This window comes from Cricetulus griseus, chromosome 7 (genome assembly GCF_003668045.3).
Source record: "Cricetulus griseus strain 17A/GY chromosome 7, alternate assembly CriGri-PICRH-1.0, whole genome shotgun sequence".
NCBI classification, from domain to species: domain Eukaryota; kingdom Metazoa; phylum Chordata; class Mammalia; order Rodentia; family Cricetidae; genus Cricetulus; species Cricetulus griseus.
The window spans coordinates 81,041,107-81,051,478 of NC_048600.1; positions in this window are offsets into that span (position 1 = coordinate 81,041,107).

Below are 10,372 nucleotides of genomic sequence, written 5' to 3' on the forward strand. Positions count from 1 at the left end.
TACCTTCTATGCAGAACAATGCCCTTCCTTTATTTAGCTCTGTGTGGAGAGCTCTGGCCTCACTACAATTCAGAAGTTCAGAAGAGTGCAGAAGCTCAACAGAACAATTTCCTTATAGAAAAAAATGGAAAATTTAATTTGTTGAAGACTTTTGAATTTTCAAAGTGTGACCTTTTGGTTTTTTTTTTTTTTTTTTTTTTTTTTCAGAATTCTCTGTAACTAGGTCTCTGGAACTCCCTGAGAAGACACAAGTGCACCATTTGTGAAGTAACTGATGCTTGGCAATAAGTGGTACCATCAGAGGGAACACACATCTTCCAAGGGCCTGTTACAGTTACTTCTCATAAAAGCCAGCAGACAGGAGAAATATGGCTGCTCATTACTCGCTTAAGAGCCTCAAAAAACCTGTGTTTCTCTTTTTTTTAATTCAACACATTTGGGGGTGTCCAGACCATGTGTCTGGCACCAACATAGGCCTTGGAGATGGAGATGTAACTGAGCTAAGTCGGCCCCACCTTTGACCTAATTTTTATCAAATAGTAGTGCTTTCCCCCAGATTTCCTAGATTCTCTCTATCTTTTGACTCATAGAGTCTGGACCTCAGCCTTGAATTTCTGGATGCAGTAGGTCAGGAATGGGGACTGATAATACCATATACCAAATTCCCAAGTGAGGCTGAAGTTGTTGGTGTGGGGACACTTTGGGAGCTGCTATCTGGGTCACAGAATTTAAGAATCTGCCGGCAGTTCTTCTATGTGGCCAGGGCTAAGCATCACTAAAGAATCATGTACTCATTAGGTAGAGATTGCAGTGGGACCACAGAATATTGAGAGAAATGCAGAAGTTACCCATATATGCCCAAGAAACCTACATTGTGACAGGAGAGGCGTAATACAGCTTAGGATTTTATAGATAGTTCAGTTATAGATAGTACAGTTTATATTCATAGTTGATGAATAGGTGTTACATGGTTGGGGCCTCAGCAGGGATGGGAATGGTTGGAGAAACCTGCACAGTTTTGGAAATGAGTAATCTTTGGATGCATGGGGGAAAAAAAAAACCCAGGAAGTTATCCAGGGAAAACTAAGTCAAGGTCCATTTCCTTCCAATATGTTACAGGTAGCAAATTCAAACATTAATGACAGTGCTTGTCACCATGTTAATTGGGGGTCTCCAGAGAACAGAGGCTGTATGACAGATTAATGCCTGATGGACAATCTCTGGGGAGATAAAGACTTTCTGAGCTGTAAAACTGAGACCACAAGTTTGAACAGGATAGTTCCCAGAAATTCCTGTGTTTCCCCTAAATCATCAATTGTTGACCCACATCCCTTTTTGGAGACAATATCTCACTGTATCCCTGGATGGCATGAATCTCACTACGAAGACCAGGCTAGTCTTGAACTCATAGACACCTCCTTGTCTCTGCCTCCTAGATGCTGGGACTCAAGGTGTGTATAACCACATCCATCCTATGGCCTTTTCTTAATGCCGGCCTAGAATAATTTGTCCAGTAGGGAGTGTCTATATAACATCTAGGCACTCCATACTGAGTCTCAATCATCCAGGAAGGATAGAACTCGGCTGTTCCCACCTTCTCTTCCAACCAGCCATCTACTTTTTGTTAAGTATGTGTATGAGTGTTGAGGACATTTGTGAGCCGACTCTCTGTTACTATAACAAACACCTGAGACAGTCAACTTATAAAGGGAAAGGCTCACTTGGGCTCAATTTTGGATGTTCTGTGACTGATTGGTTTGGGCCAGAGTGTTAATAGCTCCAAAGGCCAAGAACACATTCACGGTGCCCTAAAGACTTCTAAATAGAGATCCCACCACAAATCTGGGATCTAGTCCATGGGTGGTTGGGGGGACATTTCATATTCAAGCTACAGTGGCATGGCTAAGAAGCACACTCCTCAACCACATGCACACAGGCAGTTGGAGTTCAGTTCATCAGATCTTTATAGGCTGTTTACTTTGAGGAGTCTTCAGAATTAGCTTATCAACATTTTCCCACAGGCTATTCCACATCATGGGGATTTCAGTGGTTTTTTAGTTTGCTTTTCTTATTTGCTCAAGGTTAAAAGAATGTAGGATATAAAACTATACCTTCCCACAAATCAATCAAAACAAACAAATGTGTGTGTTTGTGGGTGATTTATAATAAAAAAGGGCAAAAAATGAGAAAATCCATGAAAACTTCTGTGTTCAATTTTCTAGCTGGACCAGAACAAGCAGGTCGCCAGCGTTTGGCTTTTGGAAGCGAGGCCTCTCTCTCTGGCTTTGGTCCTCTCTTGGTCAGCTTCTTGGATTGTGCCAAGTTTCAGCTTCTTCACAGGACCAGAGCTTTGGATGACATGCTCATCCTTCCCTTCACATAAAAAACCCTTCCTCCTCAAGCCCTAAAAATACCCCTCTGCCTTGGAACACAGCCTCTTTTCAGCAGCTCCTCATCAGAACAGTTGCTTGACTTGGAGCAAGCCAAGACCAGGAAGAGAAAGAAGCTCTTTGGTGGAAGCCAGCCCACATGTGGGTCTCCTTGAAATGTTCAATTCACAGAAATAACAAATGTCTTTCCTTCCTCCACCATGAGATTCCAACCCAGCCTGGCCCATGCTCTTTATTTTCTTTTTTGGGGGAGAGCATGGATGTAGTATGCTTTTAGCTTTTTTTGTGGGAGATGATTTAGCAAGAAAAGGTCAAAAATATCTTGACTTTTCCTTCTTGCAAGTGAAATAGACAACAGAATTAGGTTACTCGGTGACTTTTTTCCAGCTCTACAAGGTAACTTTAGAAATCTCATTGCAGTCAAACAAAATAAAACTTCTCAAAGAAATGTTGGGTAGACTTTAAGTCCTGTATGAGACCATTGAAGAATTCATTGGTGGACTATTCTAGATTCATGCCAATGTTGTGTGTGTGTGTGTGTGTGTGCGCGCGCGCATGCGCGCGCATGCGCGCGCACGAGCGTGCTCATGTATGCACGCACTCACCTCACACTGATAAGCAAGGCTTCTATCTCTTAACTGCATCCTCAGGCCTTAATAGTGTTGTTTGGCTAACATCCCCATAAAACCTTTTGTTGTCACAGCCTGTAAGTAGAACTGATGGGCTAGCTCAGGAACCGGGCAGAGGTAAAGTGTAGCTGTTTCCAATTTCAAGAAGCATCCACATGGGTGAAGACACTGGTTAAGGAGGAAAGGTGAGAGATTAGGAGCCCTGACAGAATCCCTGAATGTGTTCTGGGGCTGGGGAGAGAACAGGGTAAGAGTCAGATAGGGGGAGTTCAGGGTAGCTGGTACACATGTAGATGATGGAAAACCAAGCTGAGAGTACAGAACTGTGCAAAAAATGAAGAAAACAAAAACTGGTAGAGGGAGGAAGGTGCAATGGAGTTTAAGGGAAGGGGACTGTGAGCTCAAAGCCAGGCCCCTAGCAAGACTGAGTCTCAAAATAGCAAAGGAAACAACCAACCATGAAACAAGCAGGTTTGTGGGGAGTGAAGGGAGGTCAATGGTCTGAGGACAAAGGCAAAAAGGAAACATTCTGGTCAGCCTTGTGGAATTCTGGAACAGGACAATCGTTTTTAATGAGTTAGTCAGAGCAGTGGCTCCTGACTCATCCCATCCTAGACTGCTTCCCTAGACTCCGCCCTCACACAAGACTTCCCCAGATAGACTTTGAATTGTCCTTCTTCCTAACCACTCTTTTTGAGTCCATTTTGGCATCAAGAATTTCTTTTTCCCTGGACTTGCTCCTGTCAAATCCTATACATTTCTTCATAGACTCTCAGAGGGATATGATCAAAATACATTACATACATGTATAGAGATGCTATAATGATGCCCATTGTATAATAATAATAGTAGTAATAATAATAAATGCTAACAAACTTGCATAAAAACATAATAAAAGAATTCTGTTTTACTGTCAGCATGTTGAATTTGAAGAAATTGAAGGAACAGGAGAGCAAAGACTGGGTGTGGGTGACTCTTTCACCCCATTTTCTCTGGGCTCTATATTTAAATTTTCTGTATTCCCAAATAACTATTGCTGTATTTATTACTTTGGTTTCCTCACAATATTATATGGTTCCTGAATAAGGATACCATTTTACTAACTTATATGCCATCTCCCTCACAATGCTGTATGATGCCTGGATAAAGCTAGTAGTTTAGTAGCTTATATGCCAATCAACAGCCCAAGGGAGTTAGAACAGCCTGGAGAGAACAACACTCAGAGGTGTATGCCATTAGGCATCAGAAGCAGTAGAGCAGGGCAGCACATTTTTATTTGAATTCCAGTGTGATCGCCCAAGACACTTGACTCTTTTCTGGATCATGGTTTCTCAGAGAAAAAGTAAAGAGAGATTATCTATCCCGTTCACACCTTGGAGCTGTTATAGAAAAAAAAGCACCTCTCAGAAGATATTTACAGGTCCAGAACATCATGTAAAGTGTAGAATTATTGAAATGATGGGTGCTTGTTCCTTAGCCATCCAAGCAGCATGCATTGATCTCTGTCATTATAGGGGTGGGGACAATAGAAGCCACGTATGCACACTGATCATACTTCTCAGCTGCATACTAACATTGACTTGACACAAGCTAATAACTGGATGCTGACAAGTGCAATAGTGAATGCAGATTTTTCTTATATTCACCAAATCATTTCTCAAGATGGGTGTAGTGACACATACCTATCATTCCAGCACTTGAGAAGGAGAATTCTGAGCTTGGGACTAGCCTGGGCTATGTATATATCGAGATCCTGTCTCAAAACAAGCAAGCAAAATAATGTCTCCTTTTCATTCTTTTGTTGTTTTATCCTCAAATTTCTGGCACGTTCATATATCTACATACTCTTTTAATTAGAAGAAACAAAGTAATGTTTTAGTCTCAAGGGAGTTGGTTTCCTGGAGTTTTCCACAGTCATCAAGCTCTCTTATTTCCAGATGTGCTTTTTGCTGTGGGTCTTCCTGGTGAGGGAGGCGGGGTGTGGCCCACCTTGTTCTGTCCTAAGCACCACAAAAAATTCTTTTCATGCAAATCTGGATTTTGTTGGATTTGAATATAGCACATTTTCAGTAACTTCCTGGACAAGTCCATCTGTGAGCAAACACAGATACAAACTTCCATCTTCTTTACCTATTTCAATATAGCACTAAATAATCACACAATCTTTTAAGGATAAATGTGGAACAACTACAAAGTCACTTCATATACAGAAAATCAAATTCAAAATGGCTTTCGGATGATACCATCATCTGTTTCAAAAATTTTAAGTCATGAGCATTCTTAGGCCTTTTGCTGGCTGTCATTTTGTTCTTTTTGCTGTTGTTGTTAGAGTTGTTTATACTCTTTCTCCTTCTTTCTGTCTTCCTGTCTTTGTCTCTGACACTTGTGGGGGTTGGCTCACTCTTTCACCGTATGGGTCTTGGGGATTGAACTCAGGTCACTAAGTCTCTACCTGCTGAACCATCTCAAAGGCCTCATTTTTTCTTTATAAAGTAATTCCATAGAAAATGCTATATCTGGATATTCAGACATGTTTTGTTCATGTGGATTGCTGGTGCATAGTTACCAAATTTGGACTAGCCAATCAGCAAATTTCTAGAGAAGAGTGTCAACAGCCATTGCTAGAAAGAGCCTTGGACCAGGAGTCTGGTCTACAGGATACAGAGAGAGAGAGAGAGAGAGAGAGAGAGAGAGAGAGAGAGAGAGAGAGAGAGAGAGAGATGACTGAAAAATTCACATCTCCAGTCCTGACTCCTCCAGGCGCTTGTCTGCTGTCACTAATTCTGTGTTCTTACTTCTTTTGATTGCAATTCATTCTTTTCTATTCATAGGTGAGATAATAGTCTTTTGAGAAATAATCAGCTTTTATTTTAAAAGCAGTAGTGGAAGCTGGTTCTTCCTATGGGGACTTGAAGTCTTTCTTCCTCTTCTGTTCTTTCTGGTTTTGCCAAGCACAAAACTCAAAAGATACAAAAAAGTGTAGCCTTCCACTGTTACCAACCATCTGGTTCCTCCCCAGAGGCCAGCAGTTAGCTCATTTTCCCATCCACTCCCACCAAGCATCTAGCCTAAGCTCTCATTTCTCCATATTTATCACACTATGACAGCTTTGTGTCTCTTTCTGAACCAAACTATGGTTCCTTCATTAGGTGGAATAGCCAAGAAGAAGGTGTGGGTGAAATCTGAGCTGGACTGTGATGAACATGTGACGGAGTGGTAAGGAAGGGAGGAGGACATTTCCCATGAGTGCATTGGGGATTTATATGGAGCCTGGTGCATCCTGGGTAGCTGAGACCACAAGGAAGCAAGTCTTACTGTAGCAAAAAGTTCAACATAAGCACTAACAAAATACTGGGGCCATTGTAATCACAATTGTTGATATCAACTGAGTGAGCAAGAGGTGCCACACACTGTTCTAAGTTTCCAGGCATTTTACTACTTAATCCTCAAATGCTGATATGTGGCATCACTTCCTTATCCTTTTATACAGCAGGAAATGGAGTCTTGGGAAGGCATCCTAAATTTCTAAGGGCAAAAGCTTATATGCTGTCAAGAATGAACTCTGGGTCAGCTGTGAAGGACAGGAATGCTAAGACAAGGACACTTGGAGCATCGTGCATGTGTACGCTAGGGTTTGGGGTGCTTTCTAAATGTCAGCTCCACTTTTTTTTTTTTTTTAAACAAGGGTAAGACACAACTCTTTCACAACAAAGAATTTGGACCCTGTGCTTTTAAATCTTGCTGTCATGTTGTTTTGAGGTTACTTGAGCCACTTTATCAGTCTTTTTGATTCTTTAAACCCAGCCCTCCTGTAGACAAGGCCAGTGGCTGTTGTTCCCTTGGAACCTCCCTGAACAGCATAGACCAATGCTTACTCTTGAATTTCCCCTATTTCTGAAGTAGCCACAAGACTTGAATGTGACACATGGCTCAGGGGTGACCCATGGAAAACATAAGACTCATTTGAGAAGTGCTGAAATCCAGGAGGCACAGAGAGGGTGTTTATCTTGATTTGTTTTCAGAGTGGGAAGTGCACTAACCCAACTGACTGACCTATATCTAACATACTAGTCAGAGAATAACAGAGAATTTTTATCAGTCACAAGTTGAGAACCAAAAGACATAGAGACTAACTAAGGCTTGTCTCTCAAACACTGAGAAACAAGACTTTGCATGTTCTTCACACTAAAAAAGGGTTACATCAGGTAGTTTCTAGCTGTGTAACACAGCATTACAGAACATTTGAGAGAAGAGCTCACATGTGGAGGAAACAATATATACATTCTGAGATGACCAAGTCACTATGAAAAATGATTTGAAAATGAAGATCAGTTTAGAAAAAACACAGAATGGGAAACACTTAATGCTTAAGGAAGACTTCATGGGGAGAAGAAATGGAATAAGAGAATATCAAAACATCAAATCGGACACTAATGATTTCTGTTGAATGGAAATCGGCAGCATGGCTCACCAGGTTTACCAAAGCAGAATTGCCTAGCCAGTGTGTCCCAGCCTCAAAAAAAAGCTACAGATGCGCCATGGAATGTTGATCCACTTGGTGTTAGAGTAGCAGTTGGGACGTGACCTTGGGACTGCCTTTAGCTGTGAGATAACTAGACAAGGGTCCCTTGAGAGTAGCCTGGGCTGTGCTAGAGTTTGGCTGTGTTCCCTCTGTTCCCACAGGAGGCAAACACAATGGTGTCTTTGCCCATGTGTTCTGTGGAACCAGGATTCAGCAGCCAGCTGAAAGTGTGATGGGCCCTGCCATTGTCAAGAGACCCCCGTAATTGCTGGAAAGCTAGTGTTCCAGGATGTCTGGGGCAGGGCACCATGCCCAGAAGGCAAGGTGCTGGAAGGGAGAATTGTGATCCTGGGTGATAGCTCAGAGTGACAGCTTCAAAGCTTGCGACTTAACTGCATCAGGCCCTTCTCTGTGTCTGTGACTAATGTGCCCTTTGACCAACTTAGCAACTAAGGACCATTTTAGCATGCATATATTTTAAAAATTATAGCCTCATCAACTTTTGAAGTATATGATATCCAAAGAGTTCAAATGGGTTAACATTCTACTTCCAATTTCCCAGAAAATTCAGCATTGTATTTTGTTAATGCAGGAAGAAAAAGAGCCCGGCAAAGTCTTCATATGCCATTTTAACAGATATGAAGAAAATGGGGGAGGGCCTTCCTTCCTTTCTTGTGCAAAGATCTCTCCATGATGCTAATTATCAAGAATGCAGAAACTATCTGCATCACTTAAAAAAGTTGTTTTCCCCCTTCCCCCCCAAAGCAGAGTTTCTCTGTGTAGCTCTGGCTATCCTGGAACTCACTCTGTAGATCAGGCTGCCCTCAAACTCAGATTTGCCTGCCTCTGCCTCCGTCCTGAGTGCTGGAATTAAAGGTGTGTGTCACCATTGCCCCAATTAAAATGTTTTGATTAGAAAAATGCCATATTTTGAGCACATAGCAAGGTATGGACATTTGCGTGCATGTGTATGTGTATATATATATGAGCGAGAGAGCTATCTAGCTCACATTTACTTTAAAAGTTTTAAAAAGATATTATTTGGAAATTTAAGACACATTCAGTATTTAATATATTCCTTAGTATAGTAGACGTTATATTTGCTTTATTTCATTAACAAAAGAGAGTAAGAAGATATAAAGAAATAGCCCTCCCAAGCCAAATCTCTCCCACACTTCTCTAGGGTATTGCACTCACATTGCCATTTTCCCTTGAAGAGCTATGAGAAAAAGAAAAAAAAAATTGGCAAGTACTCTCAAAAACCACCTTTTCCTACTAGGAAATGCTCAACTTTCTTTCTTGCATACATGCCAATGAGGAGGGGGGCAGGGAATGGCATGCTGCTATATAGAGGAACAGCTTGGCCAAAACAATTGTTATTTTTGTTATTAGTATTTTTAACAAGAGCCAGGAAATTCCCAGAATGTTGGGGAAACAAAGAGATTTTTTTCTCTCCGTTTCAATTGTTGAAGGCATGCAACTTAATTTTGCTGGACTGGAGAGAGAGGATTAACAGGTAAAAATTAAGCCTTGTAAATTTAAAATGAATGTATTTTATTTATATCATTTAATATGTGAAATATGCAAAAGTGATGCAAGGCTACGAATGGCATGCCTGGCAGGGCCAAAAAGAAGCGGTGAGGGCAGCCAGGTACCCTGCTGGCCACTGTCTTTATCCACCAGCCTGAATCTTCTCAAATTATCCATAGGAGATTTATCCACATACTCAATAAGAAAAATATTTCTAATTATATCCAACAATTCTTAATATGAATGAGAATTATGCAGAGACGCTAGATTGCCAGGAGGGTTTTTGCCAGACAATTCCTTTTGACTTAAGAAAGAAGAGGCAGCTGCATTGTTTCCATAGCTATCCATATAAAAGAGTCCCGCACAAGGCTGACTCGTCCTGCTTTAAAAAGCTCCAAGGTAGGTGGGAGCAGGACACTGGCCATCGCCTGGGCTGCAGCTCCGTGGTTTCTGCATCTGTGAATTCTGGTTTCTTCAGCTTTCCATAGCCAGTGGGATTTTATTTCTCCACTTATCAAGTGCCTTCCTGTTTTTCCCTCTCATACAGGACCCTCTTATTTCCCAGCCACATCTTCTCATTTACCAATAAGGTAAGGTTTGGACTAACCAGTCCCTGGAGGAGTGATGGAGAGCCTCTGGCTTCATGTCACTTAGCATCCTTTGAGAAAGTGCTTGTCTCAGGAAAAACTAACAACTGCATTTAAGGAAAGGGTCTGGGGAGGGAGGGAGGGCTTTCACCCCTGCATTGGTGACTCGGGCACTTGTAGGGTGACATGTGAGCAAAATCAATTCTAATAGATTTTTTTTTTGCATCTGCAAGAAAAAGCAACAAACAAACAAAAACAAAAAACTGCTGAAGTCCTCTTGGTAGAAGAGTTCAGATTTTTAAAAAAATATAACTTGCCATTAGAATTCATTTAGTAAACATGACCTCTAACAAATAAGGAAGGAAGTACTTGGAACAATGGTTCTTTTAAATTTTTTATAGGCCTGTAAAAAAGTTACCCTATGAAACCAAAACATAGTCTAATTTTTGAATATGGAAACAAGGTATTCAGTAGCCCTGTTACTACTGCATGCTGCATCTCTGAAGAGAGAGCGACTGGGGTAGTAGATTTAAATGAGTGACAAATATTTGGTCCTGCAGTGACTGTAGCAGGATTCCCTTCTCACCTGGCATTGCTCTGCTACCTGTACCTAGAAGTAGCAAAGGACAAGCTGCCAGGTCTCATGTTCTGTACAAGGAAACTTAGAGCACTGGGAGCCCTGCCACATGGAATCACAAGGATGAGGGTGGGTGT